The sequence below is a fragment of the Aythya fuligula genome, chromosome 2 (assembly GCF_009819795.1).
Source record: "Aythya fuligula isolate bAytFul2 chromosome 2, bAytFul2.pri, whole genome shotgun sequence".
Taxonomy (NCBI): domain Eukaryota; kingdom Metazoa; phylum Chordata; class Aves; order Anseriformes; family Anatidae; genus Aythya; species Aythya fuligula.
The window spans coordinates 120,261,084-120,284,314 of record NC_045560.1 but is presented as its reverse complement, the minus strand read 5'-3'; the positions used below and the strand labels follow the sequence as shown (position 1 = coordinate 120,284,314).

Here is a 23,231-nt window from a genome sequence, read left to right as displayed (position 1 = left end):
GCTCATAAGATGCAAGCTAAGTAATTTGCTTGACTTTAGGACAGACTTTGCAGGCAACCATATGCCATCACCATCTTTGCCTGTTATTTGAGTGATATCTTAAGACAAGACAGTCATGAAAAAATACATGGGGAATAATTATAGGCAGCTGAAGTGGGAATCAGATACACTACACTACCCTGTTTGCATTCTCACACGCACACAAAAAAAAAGCTTTTCAAAAATTAGTAGCACTTACTGGGTAAAGTTAGAACTCTAATAAGCATAAGAAAAAGCGTGAAACTAAAAGCATAAACTAAGAACAAGAAAGGTTTTTAGACCTGATAATTGTAACATCTCTCTCTGATTTTCAACAGTGACACCATTATAATTTTAAGACAGACACTCTGGAAGGCATGGACACTTTCAGAAGTCTTTACAACATCAAAGTTAGGCAAACATCATTCAGTGCCTTCAACAGATTTGGACTCACGATAATTCTTGTTGCAAATCCAGCCGTGTTTGGGGAAGTAGGGTTTTTATGCAAACTTAAAACAAATTGGCTGTGGCCTCTCATATTCCCCATCTTGCTATATCCACATAAGACAAGCTGCGCAGGTGACATCGAAGCCCCAGGCCTTGTATCCCGGTACTGAACCATTCAAGATGCATTAGTTCTCCCTTGTGTATCACCAAGGGATAATGACCCATATTCAGAACAGTAACAGTGACACCCAACACCATTAAATGATCAGATCAATACAGCTCTCAGGTTTTGAGGTCAGAGTTAGATGCTGTAGTAAAACTTGCCCTAACAATTTTGCCAGGGAACGATGCCAGCAAGCTGCCAGGGTGGCTTTCCAGTATACCTGAACGACCAGAAGCAGCACAGCACTTCAGTCAAAACTACGGGAAGGCAGTAAGTATCCAAGTGTAGGAAAGTTACTAAACAGTGAGCCATGCACACATTGTGCAGCAGTTTCACACCTTTGCTTGCACAAAAATTGGATTCACTATAGTTCTCAAGTTTGCATTGTAAGTACAAATAATTAATGAGACATTTACAAACACAGAGGTCCAAAAAAAAGGAAAAAACAAAAAACAATTACGCACTTCAGAAGAAAAATGAAACAATTGGCAAAGGGAATCACCTGAGGGAAGCAGTCATCAATTCATCTGTTCATTAAGCACAAATGAAATATAGACGAACTTTATAGCCTGGAAAGGCAAATTTTCCTCTGGCCTGACAGTCTCTCAAGCCCACACATCTAACACACACATTTCCAGTTAAGAAATTTTCATCAGTAAGTTATTAAAACTCAAAAATGGCAAGAACTTAGTTTGATTTATATGCCCTTGAGGACAGCCACTTGCTTACCATGCATTACACCGAAACCATGCATCTCCCTTGCAGTGCATCACAACCAGTACAACCTGAATAAGCTGGTTCCTGGTTATTCAACTGTAATTGTTTCTCTTTGGATGTTTTACAGCTGGAGGAGGAAAGGATACAGATGGGTTAACTCGGTTTTGGACTTCACGTCAGTCAACAGATTAAGTGTTAGTACTAGACATCATGAAACAGATATACTGACCATGACAAGAAAATACTAATGCTAGGCTTCAAAAAGGGCACAGTCCATCCTGCTAGAAATAAGAACATATGCAACATTTCAACTTTGGGTCAGGCCACAGGGTTAAACATGCAAATGCTTGGCTACAAAGGCAGTGTAATGCCTCTCTTCATAACCATTTCAATACTTCACCACCATCACCAACAGGAACAATAAAACGGTATCACAACTTGAAGGAAAAAAGGGTACTGGATATAGGTTTCTGGTGATCCTATTTTAACTGGGTAGCAGAAGGAATCCTTGCACCACCCCCAGCAACCCATGGACACAGGATATTTTAACCAAAAGCCTTTCTTCCTGCACCTCAGCAGTGCAGCCCACCCTTAGGCAGTGGGGTCCATCCTTGGGACAACCTTGTTGATGTTCACGTAGGCAGGAATTACATACAAGTTGTCAGCTCTGCAGAGTCAAACTTCGTTAGAGGCATTTAATGATAATCTTTTTATGCTGCATGCCACAGTTTTGAAAAGCAGAGAAGGAACCGACTTCTAATGTGGATTGAATTCTAGCTTAGAAACAGACCACTGGAAGCACTGCTGTTTACACAAGTAAAAACATTTAAGATACCACGATTGTTTTCCTTTGTTTAAAACCAGCCATCAAACTCCAGTTATTGGTTATAAGGTTTAGATGACAATACAAGTTACTGCACTGAAATTTTGGGTAGCAGTGCTACAGCACTTCCATATCGAAGAGCGAACAGATCCAGGCAACTGCTGCGCTTGAAGTAACGGGAAGCTGGCAAATGCAGGCAAGGGGCAAGCAGCCAAACCTGCTAACGCTCGGAGAGGTATAAATCAGTATTCGGAATCAGGTTCCTTTCTGAGGACTTCAGCCCTCACTGCTTCTTTTTTAAAACATTTATCAGCCATCTATCAGGTCGCTACAGAAAGGCATAGAAGAGGCAATAGTGGCACAATGCCTCCATCATCAGCAGCTTGACCTTGCTTTAGACCACTTTTTTTTTTGTTGAGTGTCAAATCAGGAGTGAAGCTTAAAAGGCTTGTATTCTCACTCAGTTTGGTAACTCATTAGTTTAAGCTTCAGACGATACGATATTTTTATTTGGACAGAGCATATAACGTTTATAAAAAGCTTTTAGAATAGAACAAAGTTCATAAAGTAGACAGACTTCATCACTAATAAGTAGAACAAAGTAGATGCAGTAGTTCACAAGACCTCTACTCCGATATTTCACAACAGAAGACAGAGGGGAACAAGACAGACATGAGGGAAGATGCCGTGCCATGGCCCATAAGGCAAGGTCTCTCTTTCACCCCAAAGCCAGAGGGTAACTGAGAGCTCATCCTGCACTGTCACTCATTCTTCAATTACCTAGCAACTCCTTTTTAAATAGTAAAGATGGATCAAGAAGGCCCCCTCCACTGACAGCTGTACTGGTTTATCTCATTTCAGATGATCTCGCGGCTGAGAAAATAATGCTGATCATCTGAGATATAAACATCTTCAAAAATACACACATTTTCGTACATCAAAATATGTATTTTTCACTGGAGGCAATTACATCTCCTAACAATGGGAGCAGTTGGAGGTTGATTATTTTAAGCTGACAACACCTATTTTGATGATTCCACCAGACTAAAAAAATGTCATTATGGCCTCATCCCCGTAAAACTCAGTAACATTTATTACACCAGATACACTGATGTTCCTGCAGAAAATTCTGTATAAATTGAACTACAAAGACAGGCACCCAAACAAGTATTAAACCCTAAACATTGAATTTGAACATTCACAAGCTCAAATATAAGAAGCTTCTAAGGAGTTTGCATACAATACAAAATTGTCAAAAGCACTGAAGACAAAAGGAACAATCTTTTTTTGAAAAATTACATCATCTAAGGTGAGTTCTACCTTGATCTTTATGGCAGCGTTACCATTTCTACTGCTACATTTTCACACTGTACAAATGATGCATTTCAGTTTCAATTTACGTTTGCGTGCTAGTTAAAAAAAGGATGAGTTAGGAGGATATAGGCCTGCTTAGATCCTACTACAGGGTTTCACATGATGTAATCAAGACAGATCTTCCCATGAAATAAGGGATGATTATTTTATTAAATTTCTTTAAATAAAAAGTAGTAAGCTAAAAGTCACCATTTGGTCACTAACTATAGACGTCACTGTAAAATATATGACATATGAACAGAATTTGATATATACTTAAAATACATTTGACATTTTTCTCTCCCATGCTCCCAGTTTTAATAATCTCAAAGTTTGCTCACTCTACATGCAAATGTAACTATGCAAATTCACTTTTAACCCGGGAAGTTTCAAGTGATATTCAACATAAGAGGGACTGTTGGGAACAAGCTTTCTTTGTATTGACGCTACTTTAGCACTTACACTGCACAGCAATTTATTCGGGATGTTATAATTTAATCCTGTGTGGGTGTCAACTGACTCGCTTCAAAGTTTGCCTCACATCTACAGCAGTTATTCAAGAAGATGCAATTATATTAGTCATACAGGCTGACTATTACGTGTAAGGCTTCTGCACTTCTCATTTTGGGAAAGTTTGGACCTGCAACTCCACACGTTTGAAGATCTGAAAATCCCCTGAAAGTGGTAAATATTACATCTTGGCTTTTGTCAGCGCAAAACCAAGTTTTTGGGGTAGATACGTATTGTTGACAGTTTCTGCAGTAGCAGATGCGCAGGCACAGTGCCCTCCTCCCACATCCACACTATCTTGGGCAAGAAAAGTAGAAAAGGACAATGCAATAGGAGTCTTGAACACAAACTTGTTAACTTAGTGACCTTTCCTCTCTCAGAATTGTACTGCTTTATACCATGCTGCATATGGAAATACAGACTAGCTCTCCAAACCTTGACATCTGAAGTCTGACTCCAGAAACAACTTCAAGAGGCCAACACAGATGGCATCTAACTTAATTCTTTTGTCAAGCACAGCAGCCACAGCTTATAAACAGTGTATTTTAGAGAAGCCTCTTATCTTGATTTACAGAACTTGCAAATTGGCAGAAAATTCATTACATCCCCTTCGTAAGCTGTCCCATGATTAATTACCCTAATTTAACTACCTTTCCTTTTGGTTCTAAGGCGAACCAGAAGCTATAAGGAAAATTGAGGGCTTCAGAACAACTGTTTTCCCTGTTTTTTTTTTTTTTTTTTGTTTTGGTTTGGTTTGGTTGGTTGTTGTTTTTTTTTTACACCCCTAATACAGAAGACTGCCTGGAGGCAGGACAGCATGGTGAGGGGCTTTTGGAGGAGCCCCAAGGCTGATGACAACTCATGACAACCCAGAAAAGTGACACCAGGCACAGGCACCACAGAGCACAAGGAGCAGGACTACGGGACAAGCCCCAGCTGAACTAACAGGTCACCAACTGGCAAGCCAGAGGGGCTGGAAAGCCAGACATGGCCACAGAGGAGATTTAGTGTTTTACAACTCCCAGTTTAATTCATGGCAAGATATTAAGTTGGCAAGCTCTCTCATTTACTTATTTTGCTGACGTGAATGTTTTCACCGAAAAAAATACTCAGGCCCATGGCCAGAGTTTATTTTAGCAACATAACGAGATCTGTTTTGGGGGGGGAATTTGCTTAATTTGATTACCTGCACATTTTGGCCAGCATGGCCATGGACAAAAGGCAATTTTACATCTGCTTCCAGACTGAAAAGTTTTATTAAAAATATTATAATTATAATAAAGGGCAGACCCCAGAGTTTGCTGAGGTAAGACCAGACCGCTGCCGCCATGTCAGGTGGCCAGAGGTGAAGCTCCTGATGGCTGCCTGTGGGGCACTGGTCTTCTCCAGTGGCCAGGAGGTGGTCAGGAGGTGGCCATAGGGCAGGTCCTACAGGAGGAGAGGATGGTTCCTCATATGGTGGTGGTGGGGAAACACCAAGGGTCCCCAGCTCCCTGATGCACACCACAATGGAAGGGTTTACCTGCGTTTCTCAGCCCAACATCAGCGCTAGAGCAGAAGGGAAAACCATGCCCCCGTGAGCTTTCAGGGTTGTTATCAGAAAATGTATGAAACAAAGACGAATGTTTTAAAAGCGATAGAAATTAAAAGCTCCTGTTGATGTTTTGGCACAGCAGTTCCTCCCCCACCACTGCTTCTCAAATCAGGAAGCTTCCTAGCCATGGAGGAAGATTTTTGTTGAATAAAGCCTTGACTTATTAATAAGAATGAAATCTCTTGACCTAGATTTTCTACTAGCTTAAAAAAAAAAAAATCTGTATACACAAACACACAACTGTCCTCCTCTACAAACACTAACATTATACCCGTATTATACCAAAAGCACTTCAAAACAGATACTTCACAATGAAAACATAAAAGGCTTTTCTCACCCCTCCCTTACCCAGCTTTGCGTAAAAGCATGAATACAGAAGATACTCGATTAAAATAGAAACTTGAACTCCAGGTTGAATGTATTTACTTTTCAAAAGCATTTTACAATTTGATTTTCTTCTTTCCTGCTGTGATAATTGATGAAAACTACACAGGGATTAAAATGAGCACAGGTGCGTGTCTTCATGGTTCAAAGAGATTTGATCCGAAATGAAAATAATAAAAACAAAAAAGCTCCAGTATTTTTAATAATGGATTTAGCATAGCCTAACCAAATAAGCCTAGATTAAAAGTAAGATTTTACAGTCCAGACTTTGTATTACCAACATTTAAAACTCATTTAATAGTGTATCAGAAACTTTTGTGAGCAATACCTGATTTAAGCAGGTATTAACAGCCCTCAATAATGTAAGTGTCAGATTGGATCCAGAGGAAAAACAAACAAACAAACACTAAAAGCAGTAAAGAGCACTAAAATACAAACAGGTAGGTACAACAACAGACACTTGGCAGTAAATCAACATTATTTTTAAATTTGAGAACGAGGTAAAAGGAAAGCCCATGAGCTGAGAATATTTGACTGACAATATACAAATCTGCACAAAACCCGTGCTTATTTTTCTTTGCCAAATTTATACTGCTACAGCTGGATCACAACTTCCTTGTACCCATGAGGTCAGGAGCTGTTTGAAAACGGTTGTATCTTTGTGCCAGCTAATCATACCTAATGCAAAAAACGTGAATTTCCCCATTTCTCTGACCCAGCCTCCTTCAGCAAAGCTAACTAGCATGTCGCTAATCCCAAATTTGTCGCACTACTTTGTTAAACAGATTTAAAAGACAAATACACACAAATCACACAAGATAAAGAACGTATTCTGTGCTCAAGGCTTATTGCTGAGCTTCTATGAGAATTGAAGAAAAACGGTATTCACTTGTGTAGAAAACAAATTATTTTGTCTCAAAGGCATGCCAAGGATATACTCTCTACTTCCATAGGTATTTTTATACAGCAGCTATTTTCTTGCATAAACTACCTCAAACGCTGCTCCTACAGTAACATACATTCAATCTTTTTGAAGCAGAATCCAGTATATTTTTAGGCCTCTAAATAGCAACAGTAGGAGATTACACATAGATGGAAGATATCCCTTCCCTCCCCTGAGCAAGGGGCATCTCATGGCTCCCTCAATGTGGGACACAGAGCTAATTAGCACCACTTCCAAACAAGCTTAATTTTCACTCAAGCACCTCTTTAAATAGTGAGAATGAGGTAACATTGGTCATCGCTTTGCAGAAGCACGAGTGAAGTTGTCAACATCTGAAATTTTCCAATTTTTCCATGTAAGTATATTTAACTCCGTATGTTTTCATGTATAAATTACAATGGTTTTATATTTCTACAGTGTCCTTACTGTTTATATTTATTATAGGTATCATCCTGTTCATAAAGGAACCATATTTACTGGAGAATTAAAAAGTAGACTGATAAAGCATTCATTAAAAAAAAAAATTAAAAAAGATTTCACATACTGAAAAATTGTTACAAATAACCTAAATCTGAAATTGCTCTCATTTAGTTTTAATTAACAGATAACCACTTCTTTCTACTGCATGAATTTGCATAGCACATGCCTAACAATTACTTTGTGAGGGAAGGCACACAGCTTAATATAGTTTATCAATAAAATAAATATGAAAATACCATTTAAAACTTAACATAATCCCATTCAAATGTAGCGGGTTTTTTGTTTGTTTTTAAATTAGAGAGGATGGTACAAATAAAACCATGTTCTTTAACACACAAGCAACTGAACAGGAATAAGACTCTGAACCGAATCTGCACAGGAAGCCCAGGATTAGGGCTGAAACTCTACTCTAATCCTTCTGTCCACAGAGGGAGTCAGCAGCAGCCAGCACGCAGTCCGGGCTCTGCACCTGCAATATACAGGCAGGATTGAAAATGCTTACAGAAAGATCAAGCCTTGTCTGACAAAAGTTTCTTTTTGGCTTAGGAAATGGAGTATCTGCCTTCCTCAAAAATAAACAGTAACCACATGCAGCAGCCCGTCAGTGATTTTGCCAGGATACCTGCACTGGATAGATGTACGTACACTGAACACAGCACTCCTGGGAATAGACTTGACGGTGAGAAAAAGGTGCAAGAGAACAGAAAAACTGTTGTGCTCCTACTGAACAACTCAAGTTGATCACATCACTCCATCATTACCTTTTCTACAACGTCCTAAAGTAACTGAAGTCTAAGCACTTGGTAAAAGCCTCCACAAACCAGGGAGGAGAGATCCTTTCAAAACAACAAAATTCCCATAATAATAATTTTATGTTAAAATACAGTAGCATTTATCTGGCATTGCAAAACGCCTAGCAAAAGGCAGGGGGAGAAGGTTTATCTTTAAATACCATCTCCTTTTGCCTCACAAAACCTTTTCTGATACTTTTACACTATGATGTGAAGCAAAGGTGCTACAGCAGGAAAGGTCCAGCCAGGCTTGGGACATCAGGAATTACTGATGTCCCCAAACTGGGGCTCTTCTGCCACACTTGGGCAGCAAAACATCAGCTATTCAGCTGATAGATCACTGGTCCATAAATCATTTGTTTTATGGAAGTATGGGGTCACTTAAAAAGTATACGGGGAGGGGGATCTAAGTCCTGTGATTATAGCTTTAATGCAGAATAGAATAAAAAAAAAAAAAAAAAGAGAGAGAGCCACAGAGAACAATATACTTTCCAGCACAGCAGCTTTGAGAAACTTCCATTTTGTATTGAGACAAACTGCTGCTTTCAACCCTATGCCATCTTGTCATGAAAGTTTAAATAACAAAACAGCCAGAGGTCTCCTGCTTAATTTTGGTGTTGCTTCTCTTAGTGCGGAATAGGACTTCACTTTGCAAGACTACTCCATAAACTGGGTTCAACTCCTCGTCCATCCACAGCAATAAAACCACAATTTCGCACCTGGAAGTAAAAAAATTTGCCAGCTGTTTCTTCACCCTTCTTCCTCAAACATGCATCACAAGCTGACTGCCATTGGGACTGTTTTAATACCACTGCGTGTTTTACCAGTACGTGTGTTTCTTGCCTGAAGAGTCAGCTGCAGTTCACCAGCAGGTACCACAGAGCGAGGGAGTTCTTCCTTATCTGTCCCTGTACCCCATATTTATGTTTGTTACAGAACTACATCAGGATCTGTAAACTGCCTTCAGGTTACTGTGTATATAAAGAATTTCATGGTGTTTGTTATTATTTTAAAGCAGTCAGATATCATCTGATGTATCTGAGCAATGAACGAACTGTCACAGGCAAATTAACAAGCCCCTGAAAGATACCTGGAGAAATAAAATAGCACTTCAGCTTCCGAACTGGAGACTTTTACATAATTAAGATATTTTTACATAATTAATACATGCAAATGAGAGGAAAAAGAAAAACAAAACCTCTTTAAGGAATATCTGAGAGTCCTTAACTGTGCAGGTCCTGCCTGCATCTGCAACCATTTTTCTACTTACAAAGCCACACCCTTGATTTTCAGCTCAGTAGGAAGAAAGGCTCAGAGAGATATTTGTATCTGCTAATTCTTCAATATTATACTGTGTTGTTGCCAGCAATCAGGTATTAATACACTAACGCTTACTTGAAAGTTCATAATTACATAACTTATCCTTTGTAAATAGTTTACTGTATTAAATACTAAACACTTTTATCCTGGGTAAAAATCGAGCCAAAAACGCAGCTGAGCATCTTCAATGCTCAGTTTTTCCTTTGAAAAGCAAAGAAACTCATTATGTTCTGTAAAGAGAATGAAGTCTCTAAAGAAAGACTAAATTCTTTCTTTCTCAAAAGCTAACTGTGAACCAATTGCATTAAAAAGATTTTATTCCTGGCCCAAATACGAACATTTGGGAGTTACTGCTTTTGAGCAAGGACTCACCCACTTAAAGGCTGAAGCATTTATTTTGAAAAAAAAAATGGTGTGAAATTTTGGGAGGCGGGGAACCACACTATTTTGCACTTCCCCACTTTTGGTAATTCTCCAGATACGACAAAAAAAAAATAAATCAAAATAACCTCTTCCCTATGTAATTGTTTTCTCATAGATGCTGCCAAGTCATCTTACATCCTCTAGAAACTCTCACTGGTGGTGTAACTACTTCCAGACAAAGCAACTCTTGAGAACAGACATTAAGTGAAAGCTGGAAGCATTTGAGGTGTTTTAGAAGATACCTGAGAGGGGGTGCTGTGGAATTCATCTCACTGGACGCCCATCACACGCTGCTCAATGCCATCAGAAGCCATCAGGGGAGGAATGCCGTAGCAGAGGGCTCAGGTGCCATCTCCTTGATACCGAGGGCAGAGGAGTTTGAGCCCAGCCCCACCGTGCAGGACTAGATTCCTACCTCAGCTAGTGGTCCTCAGGGGAGCAACACTTCTCCTTTGGATGCAGACCATGTACTATAACTGCTTTCCCAGATTCAGCCCAAACCAGCTGCAGAAGGGGAAAGCTCATCTAGAAATTAGATCAGGTCCCCACAGAAACATTCAGGGCTTCTGAACAAAGAATATTATTTGCGTGTGTACACACATGTGGACACCATTGCGTTATGGCAAAAATACCAAGGGATGGGGAGGAGGATTCAGTCCGCTGTCTCCACGATGACTCAAGACTACCTGGAGACATCCACATCATGTTTCTTGGATGCTGAGGTATGCTGCTGGTCCCACGGCCAGTGGTGCCCATCAACCAGAGCTCCCTGGTCAACTCCCTCTCCCTGCCTCATGTGCACACATCCCCCCAGGAATGTTGTTCTGGATATTCTCCCTGTATTTTATGCAAAGGGATTGCTACTTTCTCTCATCTGTGATGCAAAAGCTTGACTGTGACCTGCAAGTGCTCTGCAAGCTGCATTTACAGCAGCAATGGAAAAACAGGCCTGGGATGCTGAATATTTTGACAACTGCATTCATTTCACAAACGTCAGTCTCCATCTAAAACTACTGCACTGGGCAACAACTCATCTTTTTTTCCTTTTTATTTAAATACCTGCACCCTGCAATGTACATGAAGACATTTTTACTATATAGGTCAAGTCCTGATCTGTACATCTACATACATTAGCATAAAGGTAAGAGCACTACAGACATCAAAAATGACACATTAATGACTAGTTTAAATACTCATCCTGCAGATTGCTAGAAGTAAAAAATAAGACAACAGACAAGTAATGACTGAAACAGAAAGACAGTGCTTAATTTGAATCTTCTCCCAAGAAGACTTTTCCTTGTGAGTAGTTAGTAGTATTTTACAAGCAGACAAAGTAATAAACCAGGCATCTTCATTTTGCGTCACTTTGCATTTCAGATGTATTTAGGCTGAGGACTAACTACATAATTCACGATAATTCAGATCAGTTTTGAAACATGCTTTTAATTATCTGAAAAAAGCTGTACACAGGTTTCCATACAGAACATATCCCTTTTCATGAAGAACACATCCTTTTTCTTCCCAAGTCAGAAAAGAATCGGTTAAAACAAAAGTTATCATGTAATTGAGAACAATTAAACATGTACATTCTGGAATTTCACAACAGGGGAAAAGAAGTTCTCCTTCACTTCAAGCTGCCAAAGGCTGTGAAGCTGTGATCAAAGACATGATAATATCAAAAAGAACAAGACGACAGACGCTGGACAGCAACCCAACGGCACACTCCCTACTTTCTCAGGAGCCTTCAGACATACAAAGCCCAGCAGCCACAAAGAACTCAGCCGTTCTCCAACACTGTAATTGCCTCCCCCATGTCCTCACCACCCCAACCCAGGAGAACACTCACTAGAAGTCCCAGTGAAGTTGGTAAGGTGGCGACCACAGAGTCTCTTACATTCTCGTTTATGCTTCTATTAATTGTCATGCCAAAGTAGCTGATCATGGATAATAATTGTAAGAGCTGTTTGACCTGGTAAACAAGATAAGAAGTGCTAAAGTGAGGTCTATCTCGCTGTCAGAGACCACAACATTCGCTAGTATGAAAAACTGAGTTCTGACATGGACTATAAAAAAAATCCCAGCCTAGCAAGAACCATGCAACTCAATACAACTGCATAAAACAATTTCGAATAAAGCAAAAAGACATTACATACATGCGACTGCTCTATCAAAGAGCAAGAGAGTATTTTCTATACTCCAATGTATCAGTTATTACAGTAACGCTTAAAATGGATTTTAGAAGTGCTCTATATATTGCCTAACAAGAGAAAGGCATTAAGGAAACAGTGCTAAACCGACTGTTCTAACTCCAGAAATGTCACGTAAAAAGAACTATTAACAACAAAGGGCAGAACTATTTTATTACTTCTTCCAGTTCAGGATATTATAGTACCAAATTACATTTCAATGAAGGAAGGCTTCACTGAGATGGTAGCACTGTTCAGGCTGTTTCAATGCTGAAAAGAGCAAGCTTTATCTTCAAATATTAGGCAGCATTCGCAATTCGCACCAAGCCAAACGAAGCACTCTGTGAAACCAAGTCACACTGATTAAGGAACAGGTTTTGTTTCTCATTAGAAATTCCACTTTAAATTAGTGGAAGTTTGAGGCATGGGAAAGAGGCAGCAGAAAGACGGGAACCTCACAGCAGCTCGCTTTGCATCTAGAGAGTATCTGTATCACAACAGCCGTAACACCAGCGCTCCTCCAGATAAGCACGGCAAGCTTATTCTGCAGTTACTGTGTTTGCTAAATACCTCTGAAATTAATATAATGGTGTATTTATAAACCTCAGTCACGTGACGGGCAGTAGTAAACACCAGACAACTGATACAAAACAGACTTCATGTCAACAAGCAAACCACCTCCTTGCCTTCCTGTCCCACTTGGACCACAGCAGTGGGCGCTGCGATTCCACTGCAGGATTACCAGCTGCAAATGCCCCCGGGCATTTTGGATATCAGTCTTGGACCGTTCTGTCTCCAACACCTACGCAAAGGAAAAGGTTGAGGAAAATGCTCCTGCTCCTGCAACAAAATGGGAACACACGGCATCAGGAGAGGGAGCGTGGGTCCATGGGGTGGACAGGTCCTCCACCGATTCCCTCTGACCAAAACACATAATACTACTGTGATATTCAACTAAGATATAAACTAAGCCTACTGCAGTTAGCAGCATTTGGTTAGTACGATACATGATGCAGTGAAGTGCACGCAGGAGGTGGAGCATGAGGATCTGATTTCAAGAAGGGGCTGTGTGCCTTATAAAAAAAATCTTTTCAGTAACAGCGATGCAGAAATAATATGGAAAACAAATTAGTCCAGTCCACCAATCTGAACAGCACCATTTGATACCTTCACTGCAGTTCTCAGGTAATGAAAGCTTAGAGGGAGAAATTTTATCTCTTATTGAACTCAGTGTCGCTGGGGGACAGGGCCTCTCCTCATGCATTTTGCCTCTTGCATTTTGGGCCATGTAATGAAAACATCACTGCTGCTTAGCCAGCAAAGCATGAGTAGATTCAGCTTCCATGCCCCCAAAGCCTCTAATTCTCCGGTCTAGCCTTCATGAAGAGCACTTAGAAACGAGTGAAATATAAGATGAATGGCCATATAGCTATCTCCACATACACCACAAGCAGTACGGATGCTACTTCAGAAGGCACTGTGGCCTCACAGTTCCCTTTCTGGACACCAGAAAGATAAGCAAGTGTACCTGAGGGGTCAGGATGTAAAAACAAGCCTGGGAAGTAATGTGTCTTCAACATCCTGCTACGGACAAGCCTATTGCAATGACACAGCTGTTTCAGGAGCGTGCAGAATCAAAGTTACAGGAGTACACGGTTTGTGAATACGTTTAATCCTAGTACACGCTGTAAGCATCCACTTAATTTGGGGTCACAGCACAGACAGAGGCAATGCAGGGTGCATACTGAGGAAGTTTCAAGCAAAGCCCAAGAACTGCCTGAGATGTGAGGAGATGCTAGGTAAGGTACACCCTGTTCTCCATACAACACTTACAAAAGTGTCCTTTAGGTCAGCCCTATGCCATGGTTTTAGCGCAATGTCTGACTTCTTCCTACTCAACAGGACATAAGCCATTACCTCCAGGCCTTAAGTGAGACCTCCTTATTTTTTCACATTCTACTTGGACAATTTTCCTTCATCCTTGATCCCTCCAGCCCCTATAACAACAGAGGTGATTGAGGATAGTAGGCCACTGACGCAATTTTGCATTTTTATCACATTTAGGGGAAAATACGCTGCAATAATCTTGTTCTCTCTGAGCATTCCTGCTCTTTAGTGTATGTTCTGAATAAAGCCTATCCAGGCAAGTTACCAGGGCAATATTTCATATACTTCTTGGTGCCCATGGTTCATTCTCTTACCTGCTAATGGTTCCTGTCAGTTGCCAGGTTCCTAGATCAGTAAAGGGTAATTCACACACCTGGCTACTGTTAACAGCTGTCTTGTGAAAATTAGGATGGCTGGCTTCACAAGCCCAGCCACAGCACCAGAACAGCCCAAAAATGTTGAACCATGAGGTTTTTAGGTGGTAGCAGGTTCCAAATAAATAAATCAGAAAGGCCAAAAGAGAGCATTTGATTTTCCATTTTGCAGAGTTCTTTGAAATGCCACTTCTAAAGTCCCCTCCCCACCAGTGAGGGGCCTAAGAAGCTCCAAGAAAGGTACACAGCAAATTTTTGCCCCGAGTGCTCCTGATTTTACACTTGCTGAGTGAAATCCATATGTCTCTTTGTGTGCATTTCTGCAATTGCACTTTTTAATTCATTAAGATGAGAAATCACTTCCTCTATGCAATCTGCTACTATTCAGATAGCAAAACATTGTGATGTCTGGTAGCAGGCTTGCTGTTTTTGGCTTTAGGAGGTTTTTTCCCCCCCCTCTTCCTGTGAGAGGAAAGATTTTCCCAAAGGATTTAAGTGATTTCATAAAACAAATGTAAAAACAAAGACACTTTTGTTTAAGGACTGCAAGTTTTGTTTTGTTTTAAGGGGGATGGAGAGGGAAGGAAGAGAGAAGTGACACTGATCATCTTTCAATTAAACAGAAAAAAACACAGATCACATTCCTAAAATAGAAACTTTTTGATAGCACAAGCTTGCTGTAATAAGGAGCTCATCAGAAAAAGAAAAAATCAAGTTAACATTGGTTTCTAAAAATACACATTTTGTTTATGACAATCACAAGCGAATACCTGAAACCATTATAGCAAAGATCAGAGGAAAACATTTTCTCGCCAAATCTGCGTGCTTACATTGTGCATTCCTATACGCTCTGCTTCATTAGAGCCAGTTTCTTCTTTCCCTCACAGTCTACCAAACAGGAAGAAAGGGAGGAAAAAAAAAAAAAAAAAAGGCTGAAATGTGTGACTTTAAACACACAAAGATTTTGGAGACTCAGTTCAGCTACAACTATGAAAGCTTAACCTAATATATGTAATTTCATTTATGCAATTACGACCCAATACTATAACGGGAGTAATCCCCTGTACTTGCACAGCAAACATTGTACAAAAGGGGACAACAGTAACAGTAAAGGAAGAATTAATGAAAGCATCAGAAAGCCTTCAGCAAAGCTTGTGTTGTGTTCTTGCAAGAAACCTTCCTATCTGCAAGTGCTCCCCAAGCACCTACACAAACACGCTGCAGAAATGCCTGGTGTTACCAAAATGGGGCTCTAGTTTCTCACTAGTAGACATTAGTTAATGGAATGAATTAGATTTATCATCAAGTCACTAAACATTGTATAAAGTCCTATTACGTAGAAAACTCCCACAGCCGCAAATGATCTTCAGTGCAAAAATGACATCTGTACAACTGGAGCGAAAGCAAGCCATAAATTCCCACTCACTCTGCCTACCATTTCAACTCACTCAGGAATGTCACTCACTGCAATTATCATTCAGCATCTAGAAGTAACTCACTGGGAAAACTCAGCAGCAATATACTTCGGCAATATTACGAGCTCAGAAAGGCAAAACAACTCAGATAATAAGAATCTTGCAATTAAACACAACACACAAGTGAAATCTATCATGATTTAACTACTCATACAAACATGACTGATTTATCTAAACAAAGCCTCATAGAAGTATGTGCCTGCATGGGAAGTGACAAGATGTTCTTAATTAAGAAAGAAGCAGGTCAAAAAACACTGGGGGTGGACAGGAGAAATAACAGTCTGCCAAACAAACCACAGAAACATTACTATACGTATACACACACACATTTAAAATGCATGTTATCATCTCAGAGTGCTCACCCAACCATTCCCTAAATTATTTTCCCACAACCTCATTGAAGCTGCACATACATGCATATATCCCAGCATGCACAAACACACGAGGAACAGTTTCATTTCCAGTGGCCCACTGACCTCCCAAAGGGTAACGTGCCCTGATTAAGTTGTCAAACAGAAAAAGACAACAACATACAAAGGTCATCACAACTCCAAAGGTCTGGGTTCTCTGGGTAGTTATAGCGTGTAGAGGTACTGGACAAAGACAACACTGCTACCAATCATCCTTTCAAAAGGAAAGGACACTTTTTCAGCCCTTGTTTGCATGCACACACACACCATGTGGAAATGGGGAAGCAAGAGGCCAGTGAGTGCTGGGAGGCTGCAGAACAACTTCTTTCCCCTTTCTTCTTCCCACAATTCTTCTCTTTTCCTTTGCTTTGTTTCTGAACTATGCAAAGCGCCACGTAATCTGCAGATGCTCACGCCTAAAAAGACCTCTTACAGTTTGCTGTAAGGTTCTGCTTTGTTCTCTCCCCTGCAGTACCGTCTTCATTCAGATACGTTCTCCTGAATAGTGCAACCCCAACCAGCTAATGGATATCCCAGTTACATCACAGCGATGAATAAAACATGAGCTTTCCAATTTAATTCGAACACGAGTCACTGTGCATACAGAGTTCACGTGTGAGAAAAGCATTTGTCCACCATTTCCCTATTCACCCAGTTTGTTCATTCAGTCTTTCCATAATTCTCATTTTGTCAATCACATTCTCTCCAGTGTTCTCCAGCTTGTGCACCTTCACCATCTCTTTAAACCACTTCCTCCTTGCTCCAGTCCATTTCACTGCTTCCCAGCCTGACCATGCTTGCCATGACCACTCAGTTCCTTGACCCATTAACAACATCAATAAGGGTATTTCTTTCCACTTGCTTGAGCTGCAGACAATACTGGATGCGGCCATTATCTTCCCTGTCCAATAAAGTCATCAAACATTTCCTCCCGTTTCTTAATGCAGACTTTTCCAAGACCTCAAATTGTTACAGGAAGTTATTGGAGTGATTTTGTTGTTTCAGGAGCCCAACAAAGCATCAGGAGATGCGTGCTCTGCTCTCTGAACTTCTAGAGACTGTTCAAGTTACACTCTCCTTTATAAATCAGAAATCATAATATATCCACCTCATCCATTAGCATCTGGAACACGAAGACTGTCGATGAAAGACACTACACAAATGCAAAGCGTAGCCCTAGTCTCATCTTTTTTAATGATACACCCAACACTCGCATAAAAGAGCAACAAGAGCAGATGAAAAAAAAAGATCACAATAAACGAATAGCCTAATAATACATGCTAAAAGCTACCGAGACAATAAATTCAACTTTCCCTGGGATTGTTAAATTATTCTTTTGATGGCTCAACACAATCTTTTCACGTTTATTTCCTATGGGGGACGCCAACACATTGAACTCATTACACAACTCCTCTTGAGGAGAGGGGAAAAAAAAAAAGGAAAAAACACGTGCATCTAAAACAAACATTAAAAACCTGAACTATGAAATTTTAGGTAGACTAGGCTAGGAAGGAGCTTGCAGATGGATATTTCTAAAGGAAGTTAGACACCTACCTTATAAATTCAAAACAAACAGACACAAAGCAGTATCAAGACACTGATCTTGCTTTGATGTAGAAACACTCTCAAAGCATCTTACTTTTTTTTTAAATGATTCTTCTAAAGGCACATCCGCACAAATGACATTCGTCTTCCTTTTTGAAGAGTCCTCTTGAAGCTTCCAGAAGTTTGACTGTGCATACAAAGCCCAGCCATGGGAGAGCTTATAAATGGGCAGACCCTAATGCTCTGGTAGAGATCAAAGCCAACACAGTGGGGCCTTCAAATCACACACTCATTAAGCTCATTAAGCTTTCTGTGAGGTACAGAGCTTTTCAGTTTGTACCAGACAAGCCCTCAGCTGAGTTTAGACTACAGAAAGCATGCATGAGGTATCTGAGCTGGCACATCTCATACCTCAACATGCTCCTGGTGGTTAGGTCACGCTGGTCTTTGCATAGCTCAGCACCAGGCCTGGGTCAGGTACTACCCCATGAAGTAAAGCCATAGATGAGCACACGTCCTCCTGGCTGGGAGCCACATCACCCACTGCACCAGGATCTGCCCGAGCCCCCTCCCAGGCAATGTCTCCATCCCTGTGCTCACTGGAGCATAGAATGGCTTGGGTTGGAAGGGACCTTAAAGCCCACCTAATTCCAACCCCTTCCACTAGACCAGGTTGCTAAACCACGAGTTTTACCTGCTAGCGATTCCATTCACCATCAAGTGAATGGACTATACCTACTCCCCAAAAATAAGCATTTCTGCTCATCGTGCCTCCTTCATGGAAGTGTCTTCTATTTGTGTTGATTAGCGGTGAGGACTGAAGCACCAAAGTTATGGCAACTTCAGTTACCTGAGCTGCGTAGCTCTTCAGCAACCACATGCAAAGTTGAACACAAACTAGGACTTAACAGAAGGGAAGCTGGGCAGGCATCCCAAATCCAATAGTTGGGAAACTCATTCTGGTTTTCAGTGAACGTGTACTCTAACATTCATTCAACAAGTCATCCTCTTGTAGGACCAGCTTTTAATCCAAAACTACAGATGAACTTCAGTTTATGACCTTTCCAGTTCTCTAAGAATTTGCCCCAGGGAATTTATAAGCAGATGCTATCTTCCCTCTCTGCCCTTACTAAGCTACACAAGCCAGCACAGCTGAAGTTCTAGCCTCCTGTCTAACTCCAAACTATTCATGCCACATCATCCTTTTAGCCTGGACGCCCCTGTAAACATTCCACCAGGATTTTATCTTTTCTGAACAGAAGTGATCAGAACAGCATACAATATTTGACATGAAATCTCTCCAGCGCCTTGCATAACTTCCCTATCTTCATTGAAGAGATCTCAGTGAGGATCGCATTTTCTTTCACTTCGTGTCCAGCATCAGAGTCCATCCCTGCTTGACTACAGCATTTGGGCCTTTTCCTCCAGGCCTCCTTTCAGGGATGACTGCCAACTGACAGCAGATATGTTGTTAATAATCACTCAGCAGATAATTTGTCTTTTAGAGCTATTTAACATCCTGTCATTCATATTGCTTCAGTCATCACAGACATCCAATTCCTCCTGTGCAACAATCCAACTTTTCTCAGTGCTGACTGGGCTTCCTAACTTCACCTCATCAGCAATCACCCCTAGCACAGTTCTCTTACCCCAGATGAAGGAAAAGGAGCAGCTCTCCAGCAACACCTCCCCAGAGCAGTAACTCCTCTAACCATGCAGCCAAAGTCACAATTTTTCTCCTTTGGGCTGCTTACCATTCTTTAGCCATTCCCACATTTCCAATTCAGTCATTTTCACTGTAGCACCATAGTGCTCATGTTGAACCGAAATCTTCTACTCCTTTTGTCTAAGACATCCAGTATTTATCCAGCAATAATACAACTTTAGTCTTCCATGACCTAATTGTGGCAAATCCATGATGCATTTTATCCTGTTTTCCACTTATCTTTGTATATTTAATTGCTTTTTTCTATTCCAAATTTGTTCTAAATCCTTGAATATCATTAAGACTAGAGCAAAGAGTGTGAATGGATTTCATTCTCTTCTCCTTTTAAAGCAAATACAAGTATAATTGTTTTGCTATATTGCTATCACCACCACTACACCCAACTTGATAGACAAACAACTTTTTTTTTTTAGCCTGGCTCTGAAGGAGTTGGAACAGAGTGCCAGAGTCCTAAAGCAGAGAGACTCTTTGCTTCCTTAGCTTGAAAATATTAAATCTGGAAGCTAGTACAAAATCTACTTTTGTTACTTCTGTATGTCACCCTGTTTTTCTCCTATGTTCAAATACTCTTCCCTATAGAAAACTGGTCAAAACTGGGTAATTTTGAAGATGTCAAAGCCACTTCAGCTACAGCCTGGTCCTCACAATATCACAACCAACTTCTTGTTTCCTCTTTTTGTCTTCTCCCCTGTTCATCTTAAATTTCTTTGTGCTCTTGTTTTTGGCAATTCATAGTCTATCCCTGTAGTTTCTGCTCTCTGATGGTCAATCCTCCACTTCATTTTATACAGGCTTTCTGGTAACTTGTGGTATCCTTCCCAATGTACTTAGTATTGCAGCAAGGTCTGCAGCCCCTCTTGGCAAACTTTTCATCCTGCTCAACAGGCAGCTTCTACGTAGATGTACCTTTCATTTAAGACAGTCCAAGCACCTTTTTTTTTTTTTAATAATAAAAAAAGAAACCTGAAACTCCTGTAGTCCAGTGGACTTCACAAACCAGTTCCTCTAACTTCTCCGAACTTGCCCTTCTGAAATAGAACCTCCTTGAAATAAAGCCAGTTTACAGCTGACATATATTTATCCTTCAGTTTAATTTAAAATGATTAACTTGTGGCTAGTTAACACATACGCCTTAGGTCCTGCAGAACAGAGCCGTAATCTAGCACTGGGAAGCAAGATCCAGTGTCAGCCACGGAGACATTCCAGAACCAGAGTTCAAAGATACAGTGTCCAACTCTGGGCAGGCTGCAAATATGAGCCTTAGTTTACTGTGCATTCCACTACAATTAATGGTCAAAATCCACCTGATGATACTTCAATCTACCAATATCCACTGCATGTCACCGCTTGGAAACCTACTTGCAAAAGCACTCTGCACAGAAATCTTCCTTTTGTACACTGCCCACCATATCTCAAATAGGTCCTGTGCCTCTGAGCAACCAAAACACACTTGCCAGGCCACGTTTTATTCATTAAATGAATGTCACCCTTTCAGATTTTGGAGCATAACATGAACTTTTAGTTGAAAACAACCTCATACAAGACTGCGCCTGACCGAGCACCTCCAGCTACAACCCGAGGTCACTCAGCTCAGATGCACCACCAGTCCACCAGGAGCTGGGAAAGAGGGCGCTGCTGGCCACGTGCTACAGCAGGACATGGAAAGAAAACTGCTCTGGTAAAGTGACAGCAAATAGTCTTTGGTGGAAAAACACCACTTCTCTCTTGGCTTTAACTTGTGATACAGTTTTCTCATAATCAACAGGGATGCCCTGGCATGAGGGCAGCTCAGACTTTTCCTCTGATGTATCAAGCTTGCTGGCATGGACCATCAGTTCTATCAAGGCAATAAAACATGCTAAAAAGCACATTCCTGATATACCTGGTACAGATGGGAAATTCAGTATTGTGGCATGACCTATCAACCATCAAGACTGATTGCTGACCCATATAAAATGGGTCTGTGTGAGGGCACACAGCTCTGCCAGCTCTCCCAGCCCCAAACCAGGCCATGGCAAGGACAACCTGCTGGCCCCAAAGGTCCACTGGTGGTTTCTACACCCACCACCACCCAAAGGCACATCTCCCCATAGAGAGCAGATTCACATTGCTGCTGCTCTCACCACCATCCCACCAGCTCAAGGCAAGGCTTTGCAGAAGCAGGGTACTTGCCCACCCATGGGACAGAGGAGCACGGCTCCAGAAAAGCAGCTCTCTGTGTTAGTCCCCCACCAGCGAATAATGCAACGCTTTCTACTCCAGAAGTGCTTAGAAGCGTTTTGTTTCGTTAATTCTAGGTCGGTTGCGTGCATGGGTGGCATGGATTACACTGACCCTTTTAGAGCTCTAAACATTTTTAAGTAAGTAGGACACTTCACACTAGACACAAGGCACGCTGTACACCCACCACACACCAAGAACAACCAGCAGGCTTTATCAGCAGGACCAAGAACGAGCTGCTTTATAAAGCATGGTCCTTATGGCACATAAATATGGATGCAAAATGAGCTGTAAGCGCCAATTCGGACCCAGCACCACATTAAATCAATACGGGCATTTTGGAGGAGAGCGAGGCTGAACTGAAGTGACCCCTGCAAAGCCACCCACCGAACCAGCGGCAGATTTAAAAGACAGCACAGGCATTTACAGGCGAGCGATAGAAGGCCGGTGGCAAAGATAAAAGCCATCTTCCTGCTTAAAAGCACAATAGCCGTGTCATTTCAAGCACAAAGGACACGCTTCATCCTCAAATATCTGGGCGCTGGAGCTGCAGATTTCACATACAGGCAAGGAGCAGCACGCACACTACAGCAACTCGGGGTTAAGTAAACCAACGACAACACTGCACGGGAGGCGTTGAGTTGCCAATGCTGGGTTTTGGGAAGTTTTCACCTTCCCTGCCCTGAAGGTGCCGTACACACAGGACCCCGGGACCCCGATAGCTCCAGCGCCTTCCCTCGCTGTGAGAGGCGCAGCGCTGTGTCCGGGAGGGAGGAGGAGGAGGAATGGCCACTACACCTTTCGGAGCAGCCTCGAATCTCCCCTCCGAAGTCTCCTCTGGGTCAGGGCAGCCCTTTTCCCCCAGCCCGTCCCTCCCGGGCCATGCCACGAGCGAGGCATTTCGGCAGAGCCCGGCCCCGAGGTGGGGGCACGGAGCCGGCTCCGCTCCGCCGCCGGGCACGGCGAGCCCCCCGCCCGCTCCCCGCCGCCCGCGGGGGGTCCAGAGCGGGGAAGAAAGAAGGGGGGAGGCGCTGGGTTCAGCCCCAAGCCCCGGGCCCCGCCGATAGCACGGCAGAGCCCGGTACAGCACAGCACGGCACGGCACGGCTCGGCACGGCACAGCCCTTACCGTCCTCGCGGAGCCTCCCGGCGAGGAGCGAGGCGAAGCCGCGGGGAAGAGCGGGGAGCCGGGGCCGAGGAAGCCGCCGCCGCCGCCAGCAGCAGAAGGAGGAGGAGGAGCAGGAGGATCGGCAGCGGAGGGGAGGAGACGGGGGGCGGGGGAGCCGGGTGGCTGGCACCCGCCCGCCCGCCGCTTCCTCCCAGCGCGGGGCCGGGCCGGGCTGTGCCGGGCCGCCCTCACGGCACCGAGCGGCCCCGCCACCGCCTTTGTTCGGCTGAAAGAGGCAGGGAGACGGGAGGAACGCCCCGACAGACCCCGCTCA

General features: G+C 42.2%; 1 protein-coding gene across 1 annotated transcript in view; it reads right to left on the bottom strand.

Annotated features, from left to right (window-relative positions):
• The window catches only part of FAM110B (family with sequence similarity 110 member B), a 109,920-nt gene extending 86,942 nt beyond the window's left edge, over window positions 1-22,978 (bottom strand). Inside the window, exon 1 of the mRNA XM_032181346.1 lies at window positions 22,919-22,978. The gene's annotated coding sequence lies outside the window, so the exon portion shown is untranslated. The remainder of the gene's footprint in view (window positions 1-22,918) is intronic.
• Between the last annotated feature and the right edge of the window lie 253 nt (window positions 22,979-23,231).